Raw genomic sequence first — 19,248 nt, 5'->3', positions numbered from 1 at the left:
CCAGACCCAATCACTGTCACAGTAATGTATTTCAATGTATTGGTGTCATGTAAACACATCCCACACCTACCTCTCTTGTGGTAACGACCACAGTAATACATTACAATTGACTGCTGTCCACACACACACCCACCTGATTATACTTCAATTTGCTAATGGCATGTGCACACCTCCTTCCAAATGCTGCCTCTAATAATGAGCACAGTAATATGTTGCCTGCTCTTATTCACACATCATCACTGAACAACTGTCCCTGTAATGCCCAGAGTACCATATTTGACTGTACTGCTGTCATATACACTCTCACTACCTCCACAGCTGTAGTGGTAATATCCACAGAATACACTTCAACTTGCTGCTGTCATTTACTCACCCCCACCTCATCCTTGCCTTTGCAATGCCCAAAGTAATGCATTTCAATATCCCACATTTATGTATACACCGCTCTTCCACCCCATGTGTTACCTCAGCAATGGCCATAGTAATGTATTTCAGTTTGTTTCTCTAATTTCCATAACCCCCTGACCCCAATCAGTGTAATTACTTCATAAGGAAAAAAATAGTTAATGGTATTTTGCACAGAAATAGAACAGAGAATGTTATGTCATGTCTTGTGACTATGTGAGAAGGTGGGATTAAATGGGATACTACCTTGCTGTGTCACTGATTCACAAATTACCTGACTTATCCTAATATCAGTACTGAATATGATAAAAAAGATAGTTGGAGAATGTATAAGTGAAAGAAAACCTTACTTTATTGCAGAGCAAACATTACCAGCTTAATATATAGTATAATTAACAGACCAGCATGTCTCTTCCAACCCAAGTCAGCTACGGTCATTCCTCTTTGCCTACAGTTATAATATTTCACATCTTCGTCAAGCTACCTAGGTCTGTCCTCATGCTATAAATCAGCATCAGCTGAGCAGTGGATTACACCTAAAAAGGAAAAACAAGCAGGGAAAACCTTAAGCTGCAGTTTCCACTTATCCTGCCAATTCTGCTTAATGCCTTACACTTCTACTTTTTCATTTTTATAACTATGTTAAGGCAGGATGTATCGCTATGACTGCTGTTTGCTTTATGCTTCCTTTCAAAAGACTTATCTCAACAGACACATTCCCTTGAGGGTGAACCTTTCCCATTAAAATGGTGGAACAACGTACACAGCTTTGCTGTCATACAGTTATTAGCACCGCCTCTTTTCTCCAAGTTCTGATTTCTGAACAACCCATGCATTTGTACCTATCCTTTTTGAGCTCACTGCTAGACACGGGCCTTGACTGATCAACTCCCAAGCCAGTGGGAGTTGTGTTCCCCTTTGTTCCCCTCACACCCTCAATCCCTCCTGCCACCCCCCCAGATCACCCATTATATTTACTCTGATTTCTGCCCACTGTCACACTCTCAAGACACACCTCTTATCACCACCATTAAACCACATAACCCTCTTATCTCATAACCCTAATAATCAGTACTGCCATACTACTAAAGTCTTAACTCCCACTTATGAATTCCTGTACAAAGACAACACATAACCAATCAGTAATATGTACCTCTTTCCACAACCTACTATGTTCTATCGCCTTCTGTCTTCACCTTCTACTACAAATAACAAACATCTTTATAAAACAGTTACTGAACTAATCATATTACTATGAATTATCTCTACATCCATAACTTCGTCACCAACAAACCATCACCACCACAAGCCCCCAGTAATCAAACCAAACCTATTTCCCAGCTCAATACTATCAGAACCACTCTTCTATATAATTACTAAGACTCAAATGTTTTTCTCTCTGTCTAAAAACACCAAAGACCTCATTCAGACACTGAAGCTAACCCAGGCCAAACAACTCCACTTCCTCAACATCAGAACTACTCCTTTCCTACATGGCTTGTGCCCTGCTCAATGCACATATCAGAAACAAGCTAGACCACCACACAAATGATTTTATTTCCTAGCACAACCCAGACATCTAGCAGTCACACAATCCCCCAACTTTTAACACTAACTTCCTACAAGTATGTTAGTGATGTAAGACTAGGTGAATGATCAGGTTGAGGCTCTCTAACTTTGTACAGAAATAGCCTAGCCCCAAAATTCACTGCCTAAGGAAATTCCTCCTCAGACTCCTGTCATAACTGGATTCTTCTAAAATTTCCATCTCACAAAGGCAAACCTTCACAATAGCTTATTTACCACCCCCCTGCTTCACTAGATAAAGTCAAACCACTCATTACTCACATCCTTAACAACTGACACAAAATGACAGTCATTCTAGTTGACTTTAGTCTTAATTATCTTGGCCCTCTTTCACCTGACATTGGTACTTTCCTAGTAGGCCTCGGTCTCCTTCAACTCATAAAAGAACCAACAAGACCCAACCTCAGGTCCTCCAAACAGTCCACCTGATTATTACAAACATAGCAAACTCCATTACCAACAAACATTCTGCCACCATCACTAAGCGATCAATCATCTTTACAGTTGTCAACAATCCTATTAAACTATCATAAATAATAAAAATCTTCAGAAACCAGAACAGCACAAATATAGACAAACCTCAGAACATTTATCACAGCCCACAACTGGAACCATATACTCTCCTTACATGACCCTAACATAGCAATTGTAAGTCTAACTAACTTTCTACTCCAGTTGCAAGGCAAATTCCTCCCACTTATCCACAGACTTTATAAACCAACCAAAATGGAATGGCTATTCAGTGCACTCAAACTTCTTTTAATTCTAAGAGTTGAAACATGGCAAAAAAGGAAACAGACCCCTACAACTGACAACTGCACCTCCTTTACAGACTTGCATAACCTAGCCAAGAAGACTGCCAGGCAGCACAAAAGAAATCAACCAAATAAATGATCCACTTACATTCCCCCCAAACACTTTTGGAAAGAGGTTAACTTACTTACAGGAAGAAAATCGCATGATACCCTGTCTACAAACACTACTCAATATGCTACACCAAAAAGTTTCTCCAGAGGATTTCCTTGAAGAATACAGCAATCTTTGATCAATAAACTCCACACTTCAGACAGAACATGCATTGCCCAACCCACAACCATTCATTCCCTCTTTTTCACTTCAAATGCATATGTCCAAAGTAGTCTCCATTCAACTTGAGAATACTTTCACTGACACCCCTCCTGGATCTGACAACATAAAGCCCTGGTTCATATGTCACTGCAGAGAGCATCTGTGTGTCCCTTTCACCCACATACAGTATACACTTCATGTCTCTCAAAATGTTATGCCACATATTTGGAAAACTGCACTAATTAAACCTCTCCCAAAGCAAACCAACCCAAAAGATGCTTCTCACTTCCATCCAATATCCATCCTCTCGATTCTGTGCAAACGTTCTGAAAAAAAGAATTAAACACATCTCTCTCTATATCCAGCAGTACTACCTGCTTTCCTTCACACATAGATTCTGGTCTGGATGAAGTTTTACGACAGCCCTTTTCTAACTGATGACATCCTGTTAAACTCTGACTGTGGCCTTCTTACACATGCCATATTTATAGACCTGAGAAAGGCATGTGGACTCGCTATCTTCTCCAAAACAAGCTAATTGAAATTGGTATTAGTCCATATGCTTCCTGTTTTAAAAACTTCCTCACTGACAGATAATTCAGTGTTAAAATTGGATCCTCCCAATCAGAATCCATTCCTGTTACAAAAGGTGTACCACAAAGATACATTCTTGAGCCCCTCCTTCTCCATATTCATTAACAAACTTCCTTGGGACCTCCCACTTATGCTCTAGGCTGATAAGGTCATTTACCAGTCAGATCACTCACAGCAACATTCAGTAGCAACTCCAGTCAGACCTACATGAGCTCTACCAACAGCTCAAACCATAAACTACTTCACAACCCCTCCAAGATCAAAACTATGCTTTTTCAAACTCCGAAGCAAATTCTTATTTGATTATCTTTGACCTACACAACCATGCCAGAGAGAAATTCCATCTTCAAATACCTAGGACTGTGGTTTGATCAGTCACTAAACTTCCATTTCCACACAAAATGAGAGCCAAAATAAACTCCCTCCTATTCTGGGCCAGAAAGATCTCCCATTTTCTATCCCAACCACCCAGAACAGCCACTAGCAAAAGAGTTCTCCTTTCTCAACTTGAATATGGGCTCCCAATTTTTGCTTCTGCCTCCAAGAACAACATTGCCATACTCTTGAGTATCTATAACAGTGTCTGCCACTCCATTACAAACTCATCTTTTTGTTAGTATCACTGTATCATCCTAGCAAAAGCCAAATGTCTCCACCTTCACACATTTACTCCACTTGCAGCTAGACTTCATGAAAACACCTCCTCGTACAACCTGAGACACTACTCAAGTCACACTAACTCTCATTACCCCTAAAACCAAAATCCAAAGCACTGCACATGCTTTTTTCCTCTCAAGCACTTACTCTGTCAAGCTCTCCTCATCAACATTAAGGAAAACACTTATTCCAAATTCAGAATGCAACTCAAAACGCACTTCATCAAAGCCAAATGCTCCTCCTTCAACACAAGACATATTACCTAAACTGTCTCCTCTTCTCTCTCAAGATTCATTGAAGAATGATGCAGTTTAAGAAATACTGTACATTATACTCTATACATTGCTTTGTACTTCCTCACTGGAATGTACATACATAGGTTTTTCTATGAAATTAGTCTGAAGTATTCTGTTATTGCTTACATTTCTGCATTTTGTGTGAAATGTTTTTCATTTCACCAGGGCTAAGCCTAAAATTGATCAGTATAGATAAGTGCAGAATCCTGGTAAACATAAATAAAAAGTTAAAACACCGCACACACCTAGATGAATACATACAGCAAAGCATTTAATAAGTTTTTGGTCTCAAACCTGATCTGGACTCTTGAGTACATAGGGCATGGTATTTTACATATATTCTGCAACTTTATAATAAGCATGTCACAGACTTTCACATTAAAGCAAGATCTTCCTGTACACATTTGTAAATATTTTAAATAAATGCCAACTTTTCTATCTTAAGACTCCAAATTGCCCATGCATCTGTCTGGTGTCATTAAATGATCTTTCAATAGATCTAAGAAGTTTTCACTCTGGACAATTCTGTTTGGTCCAAACTCTACTTTACCACATAGCCTCCCTCTAAGTCTTTTACTGAAGGCCAAAATCCCTACGTCCCACTCATTTCACTGGTGTATTCGAGCTGGTAGCCATATGTCGTGCAGTCATCTATGCTGGGGTCTAGGATTTTGGGCTTAGTCCTAGCATCCTAATCATGGCTGCGATTTGTGAATGATGCTTGTGTCAGAGGAGCACATGTGCTTTCCCATAATGTCCCTGTTTGAGGTGCTATGCATCACTAATGTAAGGGCAGTTTTCTCAGTCTTCTCCATGTACCAGCTGTGCTCAGGTGTGCTGAAGTTAGCTTCTCCACTCCCATCACTATCTCCCTGCTCTGTCAATATGTGAGCTTCTAGCTGAACTCTGATTATCTGAGAAAATCAGGGTTTTAGAATTTTAAACCATGGAACTGTCATCTGAGCTTCCTTCTGAGAGCGTTCTTGATGTACTAAATAACTATCTGTCATATGGCAAGAGAAGCCCTTCTCTGCAAATCCTGGCCATCACTACTCTCACTGTCTAACTTCCAAGGACAGTTCTGACTTATCATTTTGTTTCTGGATTTTGAGTCTTATACAAATGTGACTCTCAAACACAATTCCATCTTATTCTTGAACAAAAGATGTTGGTTTGACTATTTTACCAATAACTTCTGCTTCAGACAGCAAGCTTCCCGTGGTTTTGGCATTCTTAATCTGTCTCCACTCTCTAAACAAGGTAGTCTTCTGTTGTTTCTATAATAATAGTAACTCTCTTTCTGCCAATTTATTTTCAGCATTTCCTTTAATGTCTACAGATTTTCGGGCACTGCTAATGTAGTGGAAAAAGGGAATCTTTTTCAGCTTTCTGCTCATTAACAACTGAGTTGCTGACATATATGGTTGTGCAACAAAGTACAGGTGTGTGTCACTTAACATCCGAGACAAGTTCTCTGCAATAGGATATTAGACTAGGACATTATGCAATCATCATATAGTATGCTATACTGTACAGACCTACTGCACTGTACTACTTCTACTGACTAAAGCCAATATTCTTTATTGTATTGTAGCTAACTATAGCTAATACAGTACTGTGCTGTAGATGGCTATGTAATAAAAGGGATAAGTAGTATGCATAATGTACACAATATACATACAGTAATATACAATACCGAGTACATACACAATACTTAGAAAACATAGTAGAGGTATACAGTACTTACCATGAATGGAGCTTGCAGGGATAATGCAGTGTTGGGTGAGTATATGCACATGATAATGAACTTACTTTACAGTAAATAAAATTAACCACAGTTTGCAAACTTTATTTGTATTTAATTTTTTTCTTTTAAACTTTCTTATACATTATCACGCACTTTAAACTTTCTTACATCACAGACAAATTACATAGGATCAGGACCATCCACATCCTCATCAGTGTCTTCCACTTTCACATTCTGTCCCACTAGAATAGTCTGATGTTCAACTATCTGTGTTGATTCATCACCAAATATGTCAATATCACCTTCTGCAATGTCCGAAGGACCTGGCTGAGGCTCTTCTTAGGTAGGTGTTTGCTTCCTCAGGAATATGCCCAATGTGGCTTGTTTACTTTGCTTCCCCCCCCCCATAGATTTCTTTATATGCTGCAAATACAGCACGGGCATTTCTCTCCATCAGTGAAAAGCATTCAGTATCCAGGTTCATGTCTTCTGCACTGTTAAGTAAATTGACTATGTATGAAAAAAAATTGGCTAGTCCTTTCACAATGAATCTTTTTTGCACCTGCTCTTCCCCTATGGATTCCTTTTCCCATGCCTCTTCTTCAGTTATACACTCCTGTTCCAGCTCCAACAATCCATTTGTTAATTCTGCAGGAACTGCTTCTAAAAGTTCTATGTTTTCATCATCCACCTCCAGGTTAAGGGTTGTTTGCCATCTCAACAGCTGCTTTGTTAATCTTTGCAACCTCAACATCCCTAGCAAATCCTCATCACTGAAGAACCTCTTCAAAGTCTTCTTCCGGATGCCATTCATACATTCCTTCGTGATATCATCCCAAGCCCGAGCATGGTCCTTAATGCAGTGGTAGATGTTGTATTCCTTCCAGAAATGCACCAGTGTCTTGCAAATACCTGTGGTAACTGCATCAACAGCCTGAGCAAAGGTTCACCTCAGGGAGTAGGCCTAAAAAGCAGCAATAACCCCCCCCCCCGATCCACTGGTGGCATAACAATTAAAAACGTCATCCTGGAAGAGTTGTCAGGTCATCCATGACTTCTTATTACTCCTAAAGTACATTGGTAAAGTACACTTACTGATGTTCTTGAAAGTCCCGGGATTTTCACTGTGCCAGATAACAAATGGTTTCAACTTGTAGCCTGCAACACTGCCACCTAACTGCTACCCTGTCCTTAAGCCTTAAAATCTGGCATTGTCTTGGCCTCTTTATGGATGAATACTCTTTCTGGATGAATACTCTTTCAGATGTAGGTTTCCTGAATAGGGAGTTTTCAACCATATAAAAGATTTGCTGAGGCAAATATCCACCCTCTACAATAAGCTTATCCAGGACTTCCACAAATTCTTCTGCACATTAGCACTCGCAGACACAACACTCACTTTCACATTATGTAGTGAAAAATGCTGTTTCAAGTGCTTAAACCATCCAGACCTAGCACTAAACCCAGCATCATAGTCTGGTCATACTTTTTCTTTAAGCGTCTGGGACAAGCACTGTATCTTGGCCATGACCATCAAGGTGCTGAGGGGAATACTTTCTAGGTCTGGTCCTCAATCCATGTCATTAACAATTTCTCCGTATCAGATATAGGCCCCTCTCGCATTTAAGTTAATCTTGCAGCTTTTAATGGAGCAGATCCTTTCACAGCTTCTGTCACTTTTTCTTTGTTTTTCTGGATGGTTGTGATTGTCGAGTGAGAGATGCGTAACTCACATGCAAAAAGATTCACTCCTTTTCCACCTTCATGCTGTTTAATTACCTTTAACTTTGTTTCCAAGTCAATATTCCTCCTTTGCCTCTTGCTGGTGTCACTAAGTCTACTTTTGATACGCTTGGGGGCCATGATGAACTTAATCTGAGATTGCACTTGACCTGGAAAGCATGTGCAGTCAGATGTGTGGAAGGATGTTAAGTGACACATACTGTACTGCTTTATTATTTAGGGGGTTACTGCTGCAGAGATAACAAATAGGGAACTCTGCTGTTGCCTGACCTTCAGAGCGGAGCACCCTTCTTCCATGGTGAGGCTGATGTTGCCTTAGCTTAGGCATATTCTTGTATGATGTATACTGCATGGCATCTACTCATGCCATCTTTACCCTTTTTTTTTCTTGCTGCATACGAGTACATTTTAACAAGGTGTCTGCTGTCCAGTACTAATCCAGGCCTATGGATGAAGAGCATTAACTTATAAGTACTCCATTAGGGAAACACATTTTGCATCCATACCTTTAGAGCTGTTGACTGTAATTATTTTTAGTAGACATCCATGAAATGCACTGCCAGGTATGGAGGAGTGGGATATGTCCACTCAAACTCAGCAGGTGTGCTTGTAATAGCAAACACTGCATAAAGACTTCCATGTACACTAAGTTTTCTACTTAGGTCAACAGCATGACATGATTACCTCTTTAAAGAGAAGGCAGGAAGCTCTTCAGGCATATAGAGCCAATCAGAGACTTGCAGCCCTGCTAAAATAATCCTTCATATCTGTGGACTCATTGCCGTTGGCTGGCATAGATGTCTACTCCAAAAAAAAAGATGCACAGCCATGAGGAGAAAGAAAGGGAGACCCTGGAATGCTCAAGTTCAGTGAAGGTCCTTGGGTCCAAGGGCTACAGCTCGCTTCTGTGGAGGAAATGGAAAAGCCCCTTTTCCCAGCACATGCTGCAACAGAGGTGTCTGACATCACCCTTCAAGGAAGCCGTTATATAACTGCTGCCCCAAGCACATCCAATCAGTCTGAAGACCAGAACCTATGCTCACCAGATGCTGGCTCCATGATATCTGCCACAGAGTGCCATTTGATTACTAAAGGGGATGATGGAAACCTTAGTTACTTGTCAAAGAACACATCCACACCTTCAAGCTGGAATCAAGGATGCGCTATCTAGATTTCCAAAATCCTCAAGTCGCCCATCCAACCGAGACCTTCAGATCTGTACCGAAGGCCCACATTTAACCCAGATAGCTATATCTATGTGGGTCTGCCCCCCCCCTCACAGCCCAGCCAGTCTCCATCACAGGACTGAGCTATGTTGTCTCTGGGTTTTCTTTAGTTTCTCTGTAGCCTGCAGTGAGATTAAAAACAGTCCTCTGTGCCTGAAGTTCCACCTTGCAAAAAGAAGGGGGAAATATCTCCTGTGACAGCCATCAACTTCAACGATACAGAAGATAAGAAACTGGACTACACGGCCTAACCTTCCTCCCCCTAGGGTTTGAAATGGACAAAGGGGGCACTCTGACCTTTGATTATCCAAAGCAGAAAATGTAATCTGGGGACACACACTCAACCAATAGATAGAACACTTAATGGCAGTTTCGGAAAGCCTCAGATTCCCAGAAGAGATAATGGAACCCTTTGGGTCTTGACCTCCTAAGCCAATAGCTCTGTCTCCAGTCCAGGAAGCTCTGGACTAGATTCACACATCATTACTAAGCAAACAAGCCGGGGGCCCTTTCTTTCTAAGTCTAGCCATGTTTTCCCTAAAGAATAACACTGTCCTGTATCTAAATAGGACACTAAGCTACCTCTGTCCATAAGGGACATGGGTGCCAGGCATGGTGCAAGTTTCCTATTCCCAATCCACTGATGTAGATTGCGCTTAAATTGGGTAATAGACCAACTCAGCTTGATGTGGATGGTAAGACTGTCCCATAAAAGTAGTATTCTCTGGGACATACATCTGCCTCTCCAGCATATTGTTTGAGTCGCAGACAAAATTCAGGTCCTTAGACCTTGTACTTCTGGCACTGTTTGACTTTTGAATTTGCAGGAGATTCATAAGTGTGGGGTCTGTGGATGCCTTGTAAGCCAGGCATAGATCACCGCTCAACAGTCTATATGAGACAGTAGACTGAAAGGAGTTTAAGGCACTCTTTGTATGACAGGTTTGTTACGCCTAAGGATAGCTATGAAGAGGATGAAGAACGGAAAGGCTGTTGGTCCTGATGACATACCTGTGGAAGCATGGAGGTGTTTAGGTGAAATGGCAGTGAAGTTTTTAACTAGATTGTTTAATGAAATCTTGGAAAGTGAGAGGATACCTGAGGAATGGAGAAAAAGTGTTTTGGTACCAATTTTTAAGAATAAGGGTGATGTGCAGAGATGTAGTAACTACAGAGGGGTTAAATTGATCAGTCACAGCATGAAGTTATGGGAAAGAGTTGTGGAAGCTAGGTTAAGAAGGGAGGTGATGATTAGTGATCAGCAGTATGGTTTCATGCCAGGAAAGAGCACTACAGATGCAATGTTTGCTCTGAGAGTGTTGATGGAGAAGTACAGAGAAGGTCAGAAGGAGTTGCATTGTGTCTTTGTGGATTTAGAGAAAGCATATGACAGGGTGCCTAGAGAGGAGTTGTGGTATTGTATGAGGAAGTCGGGATTGTCAGAGAAGTATGTAAGAGTGGTACAGGATATGTACGAGGGCAGTGTGACAGTGGTGAGGTCTGCGGTGGGAGTGACAGATGTGTTTAAGGTGGAGGTGGGATTACATCAAGAATCAGCTCTGAGCCCTTTCTTATTTGAAATGGTGATGGACAGGTTGACAGACTAGATCAGACAGGAGTCCCCGTGGACTATGATGTTTGCAGATGACATTGTGATATGTAGTGAGAGTAGAGAACAGGTAGAGGAGACCCTGGAGAGGTGGAGATATGCTCTAGAGAGAAGAGGAATGAAGGTCAGCAGGACTAAGACAGAATATATGTGTGTGAATGAGAGGGAGGATAGAGGAATGGTGAGGATGCAGGGAGTAGAGGTGGCGAAGGTGAATGAGTTTAAGTACTTGGGATCAACAGTTCAGAATAATGGTGAGTGTGGAAGAGAGGTGAAGAAGAGAGTACAGGCAGGATGGAGTGGGTGGAGAAGAGTGTCGGGAGTGATTTATGACAGACGAGTACCAGTAAGAGTGAAAGGGAAGGTCTACAAGAGGGTAGTGAGACCAGCTATGTTATATGGGTTGGAGACAGTGGCATTGACAAAAAGGCAGGAGTCAGAGCTTGACGTGGCAGAGTTGAGGATGTTAACATTTGCACTGGGTGTGACGAGGATGGACAGGATTAGGAATAAGTATATTAGAGGGTCAGCCCAGGTTGGAAGGTTTGGAGACAAAGCCAGGGAGTCAAGATTACGTTGGTTTGGACGTACTGAGGAGGTATGCAGAGTATACTTGGAAAAAGATGCTAAGGATGAAGCTACCAGGTAACAGGAAAAGAAGAAGGCCTAAGGTAAGGTTTATGGATGTGGTGAGAGAGGACATGCAGGTGGTTGGTGTGACAGACCAAGATGCAGAGGATAGGAAGAAATGGAAACAGTTGATCTGCTGTAGCAACCCCTAACAGGAGCAGCCGAAAGAAGAAGTTACGCCTTGTTTTCTTTTTGTAAGGAACCTCTGAGGTTGTTCTAGTTGTTTCATACGCCTGGTCCGGTACATACTGAAGGGAGCACTGTTGGATAAGGGCAGAGTACAGTGGGATAATGACTTCTCTGGACCTAAATGTCCTGCCCTTACTTATAAATTGTGCAACATAAAAGGATTTCCTCACCAGTGTGGTGACATGGCTGTCAAAGGCAAGACTATTGTCGATGTGTGTATCCAGATCCCTGACCACTGGGTTGACTCTTAGGGGAATATTATCAACATAGTACTTTGCCGGGATGAATGACTTCCCATAGTGTACAATTATACATTTTCTTAGCACTGAGTTTAAAACCATGGCTTTGGCACCATCTGGCAGTCAGAGATGGGTCTTCTTGAAGAATGCAAGTGTCTGCATATGAGTTGATGATAACCCTCAGCTAGCAATCATCTGCAAACTTAGTCAGCCATAAACCTTCAGCATTTGCTTCCACTTCAGAAAAATACATGCCGAAAAGTAGAGTCTAATACCGAGCCCTGGGGACTGGGCTTAGTGACTAGCCTCTTGCTGGAGGTGGCCTCACCTATTTTGATCTCCCAGGTCCTAGCAGTAAGCTAGGGTAATAAAAGGGTTTATACCTAATTTAGTCTATAATGCCTGAGTGGGGTACTGTATGAAAAACCTTGGCCAGATAGAGGTAAGCTGTGTGCACATTCTAGCCCTTATCCTATGCTTTGGTGATCCTCTCAAAGAAGTCTACCAGATTTAATAGGCATGGTCTTCCTTTAACAAAGCTGAACTGTGATGGGTCCAGCATTTCAGGTTACCCAAGTCCTCATTTATCATGCCCATGATGATTCTTTCCATGGGCTTACATATGAGGTTGGTCAGATTTACGAGCCTATAGTTACTCTTATCGGTTGTTGGACCTCATTTGTGCAAGAGAATGTCTGTAGCCATCTTCTATTCCTTGGGCACAAAACCTGAACATAGGCTCCAGCTGAAAAGTGATTCAAGAGGACCACACAGGTGATGTTTCATGCTATTTAGTAAGCATCCAGAGATGTTATTGAGGCCCATCAATGCGGTGATTTGGCCTTGGAAAGTGCAATGAAGGCCCTGTTCCCTAGTAATGGCTAAGGGGATTGCGGTATGCAGTATTTTCTTTGGACTATCAAGTGGGGGGGGGGGGGGGTTGAACTGAACCTGTCAGCCAAAAAGTTGGCAATGGCCTCTGGTCCAGTGCGGGTGATGACATTTACAATAACTTCTGCACGTTGTTGTGCATTTCCCTTGAGGTTACGGGCATAGCTGTAGAAAGCCTTGTGATTGTCCTTTGCCTGGATGGTTACGGATACTTTTCCAGACACCATCCTTTACGGACGTATTCCCAACATCTTTAAATTCCCAAAAGATAAATTGTGCAATGTTCAGGATTTTCATGTGCTTCTGTATAACAACCTTATTAAGATCCATATACAGTATCCCTGAAAAATGCCAAAGGCTCCATAGTGGAATACTCGTCCCAATGTCACTGAGCGCAGACCACTTGATCAGGTTGGAGAAAAAAAGTGTACACATCAGCAATCTTGGCCTTCAGGGCTCTGAATGTTTAGACACACATTTTGAAGTAGCAGATGCACACTTTTAAGCAACTCAGACATTAAAGTGGAGGGGCGGGGGGAATGCAAGCTGAAACCCTGAAGGCAACTATGACCAGCCAACTAACCATCTTTACAGTTGGGCAGCACTGCTGCAATAGGGTCAGTTAAAAGAAGACATTCTTAGCTGAGGACCCAGTCCAGATCAAAGGCCTTCTTCAAACCCCTATCTCATGATTTTTATTTATTTATTATTTTTTTTATTTATATTTGTTGACCGGGAGTGTCCGACTGGACGTGGGTCCATTTTCAGCGGAGGCCCGGGGAGAAAAGCTCCACAGTAAAATAAACAGACAGTAGTTACATTGGATTACATAGTGATTAACAATTTAACATAAAAATTACTTACAACATATTTACAGATGAAGAACATAGTACATCAGTAGACAACTAGAATCTTTATCTGTGAAGTACATAACAGGCATTAACAAATGTAACAATGAAAAGTTCCTGCTGTATAATAAGTACTAGGCAATAGGGTCAGTTAAAAGAAGACATTCTTAGCTGAGGACCCAGTCCAGATCCAAGGCCTTCTTCAAACCCCTATCTCATGATTTTTATTTATTTATTATTTTATTTTATTTAAATTTGTTGACCGGGAGTGTCCGACTGGACATGGGTCCATTTTCAGCGGAGGCCCGGGGAGAAAAGCTCCACAGTAAAATAAACAGACAGTAGTTACATTGGATTACATAGTGATTAACAATTTAACATAAAAATTACTTACAACATATTTACAGATGAAGAACATAGTACATCAGTAGAAAACTAGAATCTTTATCTGTGAAGTACATAACAGGCATTAACAAATGTAACAATGAGAAGTTCCTGCTGTATAATAAGTACTAGGCTTATGAGCATCTGAGCTTGCTATCATCAAGGTAGTTAGTGGAAGTGAAAGAAAGGTAGTAGTTGGATGGGGTGGATGATATTAGAGTGGGAGTTGCAAGGGCATAGCCAGCATGTTTTTAGGTGCGCTTTTAATAAAGTTTTGACGTTGGTGCATGATGGTACGGAGGTAATTGTGGGTGGGAGTGAGTTCCATAATTTGGCTATGGCGCAAGAGAATAGTGCTTCACCAGCAGAGTTATTGGCTTTAGTGATCTGCAAGTGATTTTTGTTGCTGGATCTTAGTGGTCTGGTGGTGCGATAGTGTTGGAGTAGATTCTGGAGGGATGGGACATTTAGTGGATGGTTTACTAGTTTGTGGGTGAGTGAGAGTTGATACCACTGAAGGAGGTGAGGGAGTTCAAGCCAGCCCAGTTCAGCAAGTGAGAGACAGTGGTGACTACGGTAGGATGCCCCTGTGGTGAATTTTGCGATTTTGTTGTAGCAGGTCTCTAGCTTGTTTAGATCACATTGCCTTAGGTTGGTATATACTGGAGAGGCATAAAGTAGGGTGGAGATAAGGTGGGAATTTGCTATTGAAATCTTTGCTGCTTTGGTGAGAAATTGTTTATTTCTGTACAATGCTCCTAGTTTTTTGTGGACTTTTTTATGGTCATGGATATGTGAATGTCAAATTTTAGTTTATTGTCTATTTCCACTCCTAGCAATTTGGTGTGATCAGTTGGGTATATAGTGGTGTTGTCTTTTGCTGTGATGTTAAAGTGAGAGTTGTTTTGAGTATGTTTGGTGGGTTGGAAGATGAGTAGTTTAGTTTTGTTTGGGTTGAGTATTAATTGGGCATTGGATAACCATGTTTCAACAGAGGAAAAGGCTTCCTGTGTGACTTTTTGCAGTTTGGGTAGGGACTGGGCTGAGCAGATGATGGTAGAGTCATCGGCGTACTGGATGAGTGTGCCATGTTTGGTGGCAGAGGCTAGATTATTTGTGTAAACAGAGAAAAGTAGGGGTCCAAGGATGGATCCTTGGGGAACCCCTATGGAGACAGGTAGTTGGGGAGATATGTCATTCTGCCATACAACGGATTGTTGGCGGTCAGACAGGTAACTCTGAAACCAGTTGGTGACTGATTGTGAGAAGGATAGGTTATTGAGGACAGAGATAAGTTGTTTGTGTGGGACCATGTCAAATGCTTTAGATAGGTCTAGGAAAGTAGCAGAGGAGAGATAGCCTTTGTTTTATGCTGAAGGATAGTGTTTGTAAAGGAGAGTAAGGCAGTGGTGGTGCTATGGTTTGGTCGGAAACCATGCTGAGTACTGGAAAGGAGGTTGTTAGTAAGGAGGTAGTGTGAGACCTGAGAGTGCATGCATCTCTAGTATTTTGGAGAGTGGGAGAGAATAGCTATGGGGTGGTAATTGGTTAGTTCTGCAGAGGGTCCGCCTTTGTGGAGGGGAATTATATGTGAGACTTTCCACAATGTGGGAACGTAACTTTCTGACAGAGATTGGTTAATCAAGATGGATACTGGGTAGGCCAGAGCATCAGCTGCGATTTGTAGGTATTCACTTGGGAGGTTGTCTGCTGCTAATTTGGTGGGTTTAAGTTTAGTTAAGAGTTTTTTATGTTGGAGGTAGGTACAGGAGAAAAAGAGAAGGCAGTGGGAAGATTACCAGTTGAAGGTGTGGGTTGGAGGGGGGGTTGTGTTGTTTAGCTAGTGATAGTATGGTTTGGGTGAAGTGTGTGTTGAATGAAGTAGCAATATTTTCTGAGGAGTGAGGGATGTTAGGAGGAGGGGTACTGACTTTACCTGGGTGGAGGATGGAGTTTATGGAGGACCAGAATTGTTTGGGGCTGTGTTGTGAGGAGTCTAGGGCAGACTGGTAGTATTGGAATTTGTCCTGTTTTATTAGCTTTTTGACTATTGCGTAGTTCTAGGAATTTCTGTCTAGCTGCGGGGGTTTTGGTTTTGCGCCAGTGCTCCCAGGCTTTATCCCGGTTTTTCATTTCTGACTTAGTGGTTTTCTGTAGCCATGGGGAGGTTTGTGCTTTGGTTCTGGAAAATCTTATGGGGGCATGGTAATTAAGGATGTTCAGGAAGGTAGTATTAAAAGATTCAACTGCGTCATCTAGACTGAGGTACTTTAGAGCATGCCAGTTACATTCTTTGAGGGATGAGATGAATGTGAGTGGGTTAAAGTTTATTTTTACGATTTGACGATAGATGACAGGTTTAGCTTGGTACAGGTATTTTTTGAGTAGGAATGTTGGGGAGTGATCACTGAGGCTATCTGATAAGCAGCCTGTTATATATGACAGGGGGTTCTTACTGACTAGTATCCAATCCAGGGTAGAGTGCTTGCTGGAGTTTTTATTTATCCTTGTTGGTGACTGGACTAGTTGGGTGAAGCCATGAAGGTGTACATGATGGGTTGGATTGTTGCCAGAACAGGATTGCCAGTCAATATTGAAATCACCTAAGATAATAGTTTCTTGGGGGAGATGGTGGGTAGACCAGCTGAGGAGGTTTTCTAGTGGAGGGATGTTTTGGCCAGGTGGGAAGTAGCATCCAATTATGTTGATGGTTTTGTTTCGTTAATTTTGAGGTTGGTATATATTATTTCTTCATTGCCTATTTGTGGAGCTGATGATTTTAAGATCTGGATGTTTAGATGTTGTTTAAATATCATAGCTACACCACCTCCTTTTTTGTTTAGACGGTCTACTCTTAGTATGCCGTAACCTGTAGGGAGTATTTGCTCACTGGTAATGTGAGGTTTTAGCCAGGTTTCTGTCAGGACGACTATATCTGGGGAGTATAAGTCTATGGTGGCATGGAGTTCATGGACTTTGTTGGATATACTTCTAATATTTAGGCTTAGTAGAAGGAAGTCACTTGGCTTTCTATTGGCTGTAATATGGGAGAAGTTGTGATTTCTAGTCTGATTATGAGGACTGGGGTTGGAGATGGTAGGGCCAGGGTTGGGGTGGATGTCTCCACTTAGGGCTAGTTTTGATATGCATGAGATTATTAGTTTTCTCAGTTTTTGAATGTGTTTGTTTATAAGGGAAATTTTATGATTGTTCTCTGTGGGTAATAGGTATGGTGGGAGGGTTACTATGTTAAGTTGTAGGGATGCTTTACGTTTGAGTAATATAGTTGGCAGAATATGTGGGGGGGTGCATAGGGATGGTTCTTGAGCTGGTGGGAGGGGAGCTGAGTATGGGTGAGACATGGGTGGTGGTGTGAGTAGTAGTACAGTGGTAGTGGTTGAGTGGGGGAATGATGGAGCTTTGGTAGGATGTAAGATATGCAAGGAGAGTGCATGCAGTGAGCAAAGGAAAGGTATGCTTGTACATGTCAGTTGAGGAGGTGTGATAGTAGAGGGAATGTGGAGGAGATAGTGTTGGGTTAGTGCTGTGGTTGGCTATTGGAAAGATGGGAGGGGTTTGAGTGCAATAAAGGTGGGACCACTGGGGGCGGGAGGGAATAGGGTGCAGGGTGGGGAGCGAAGCGGGTAGAGATGCATTTAGAAACCGGAGAAGGGAAAAACTATGCAATCTGTCAAACATGTTTTACTCTCCTACTACCAAATGTCACAAAGCCTACCCCCTCTAAGCAAGAGCCTTACTACCTGAAGCAAGAGAAAAGGCAAACTACCAAAAGTCAGGATGGGTACATTGAAAACAACAAAGCAGCACTAGGCGAGGGAGTGTTCTGGGGTCCCTCAAGGTTTAGCTGTGATAATACCATTCTGCTTCCTACCCTTTTAAACCTAATTAAAACATTTAGGTGAGAAGGTCAAACACTCTGCTTGTGCTGTGCTGAAGAGGTCATAACAAGGCCGAAATATGTATATCCGCAGCTAGTGGGGTTTGGCTTTACTGGCCTGAAATTGTCCATTAAAATGACAAAACAAGTCATGGGCTTTCAAAATCACCAATTAGCTGAAACACCTGATGTTCATAAGGGTCATTTGCATATATCCCATGTGCCTCTGATACAAGAGGTTTGGGAGGTCACTTAGTGGAAGTTCTAGCTTTGCTGGAGTTTTCATTTTGTTTTTACTGACTACCCTTTCAAACCTCAACTTTGGCACTCACTCAATGCACCAGGACAAGGGGCAAGTTGCCCTACTACTAGAACTGGTGAAACATAACATCAGACCACTGGGAATTACAAACTGTCTCTGGAAGTAAACACTTTATTTCACATCAAAACCAAAGAAAACAAGACTTCTACCAGTAACAAAAAAAAAAAAAAAAAAAAAAAAGAATGAGGAAAGTACAGTTGTGTACACCTACCATAAATGTAGATGTTTGAGTGTCTTCACTGTTGCAGTCATGACTGTAGGGTTCTCCCCTGCCGGCAGGCAGCCCTCGGTCGGCCAGAATCCCAAAGTCTGGGTCCGGCGTCGGCTGTTCAACCATGCTCCCTGACGTCAGAGTGCCAGGAGTATAAAGCTGACAGCCGACGCCATCTTCTCCAGTTTTGTTTGCCCCAGATGTCAGGAGTCCCAGAATGAAAAAGGTCCCATAACCTTTGCAAATACACCTCAGAAGAATGGTGAAAAAAGGAAATACACAAAAGTAAAAATAAGAGGGGACAGGAGGGAGGGAAACCCAGACTGCAACAGTGAAGACACTCGAACATCTACATTTATGGTAGGTGTACACAACTGTACTATGTTCATCATGTTTCACTGTTGCAGTCATGACTGTAGGGTAGAATCCCAAAGCTGAAAGAAAGGGAGGTGGTCATAAAGAGGAAGGGGCGGCTAAAAGGCCCTGCAAGACTGCAGAGGCAAAGCCTGCCCTAGACTTAGAGTAGAGAGGTAGATTGTAGTGCTTAGAAAAAGTATGCACTGAACTCCAAGTTGCAGCCTCCAAAATGTCCTTGGTAGGAACTCCCCTGAGGAAGGCCGCAGAAGTGGCAGCAGCTCTGGTGGAATGAGTCTGTATACTCCCTGGGATTTGCTTTCCATGGTGAGAATAACAAAATCTGATTC

General features: G+C 42.0%; 1 protein-coding gene across 1 annotated transcript in view; it reads right to left on the bottom strand.

Moving 5' to 3' along the window:
• The window catches only part of LOC122795777 (1-acyl-sn-glycerol-3-phosphate acyltransferase epsilon-like), an 800,499-nt gene that overhangs the window by 160,509 nt on the left and 620,742 nt on the right, over positions 1–19,248 (bottom strand). The window lies entirely within an intron of this gene.

The sequence above is a fragment of the Protopterus annectens genome, chromosome 2.part2 (assembly GCF_019279795.1).
Source record: "Protopterus annectens isolate FY-2018-M chromosome 2.part2, PAN1.0, whole genome shotgun sequence".
Taxonomy (NCBI): domain Eukaryota; kingdom Metazoa; phylum Chordata; order Ceratodontiformes; family Protopteridae; genus Protopterus; species Protopterus annectens.
Note: the sequence above shows the minus strand (reverse complement) of the source record. Positions and strands in the feature narration are given on the sequence as shown.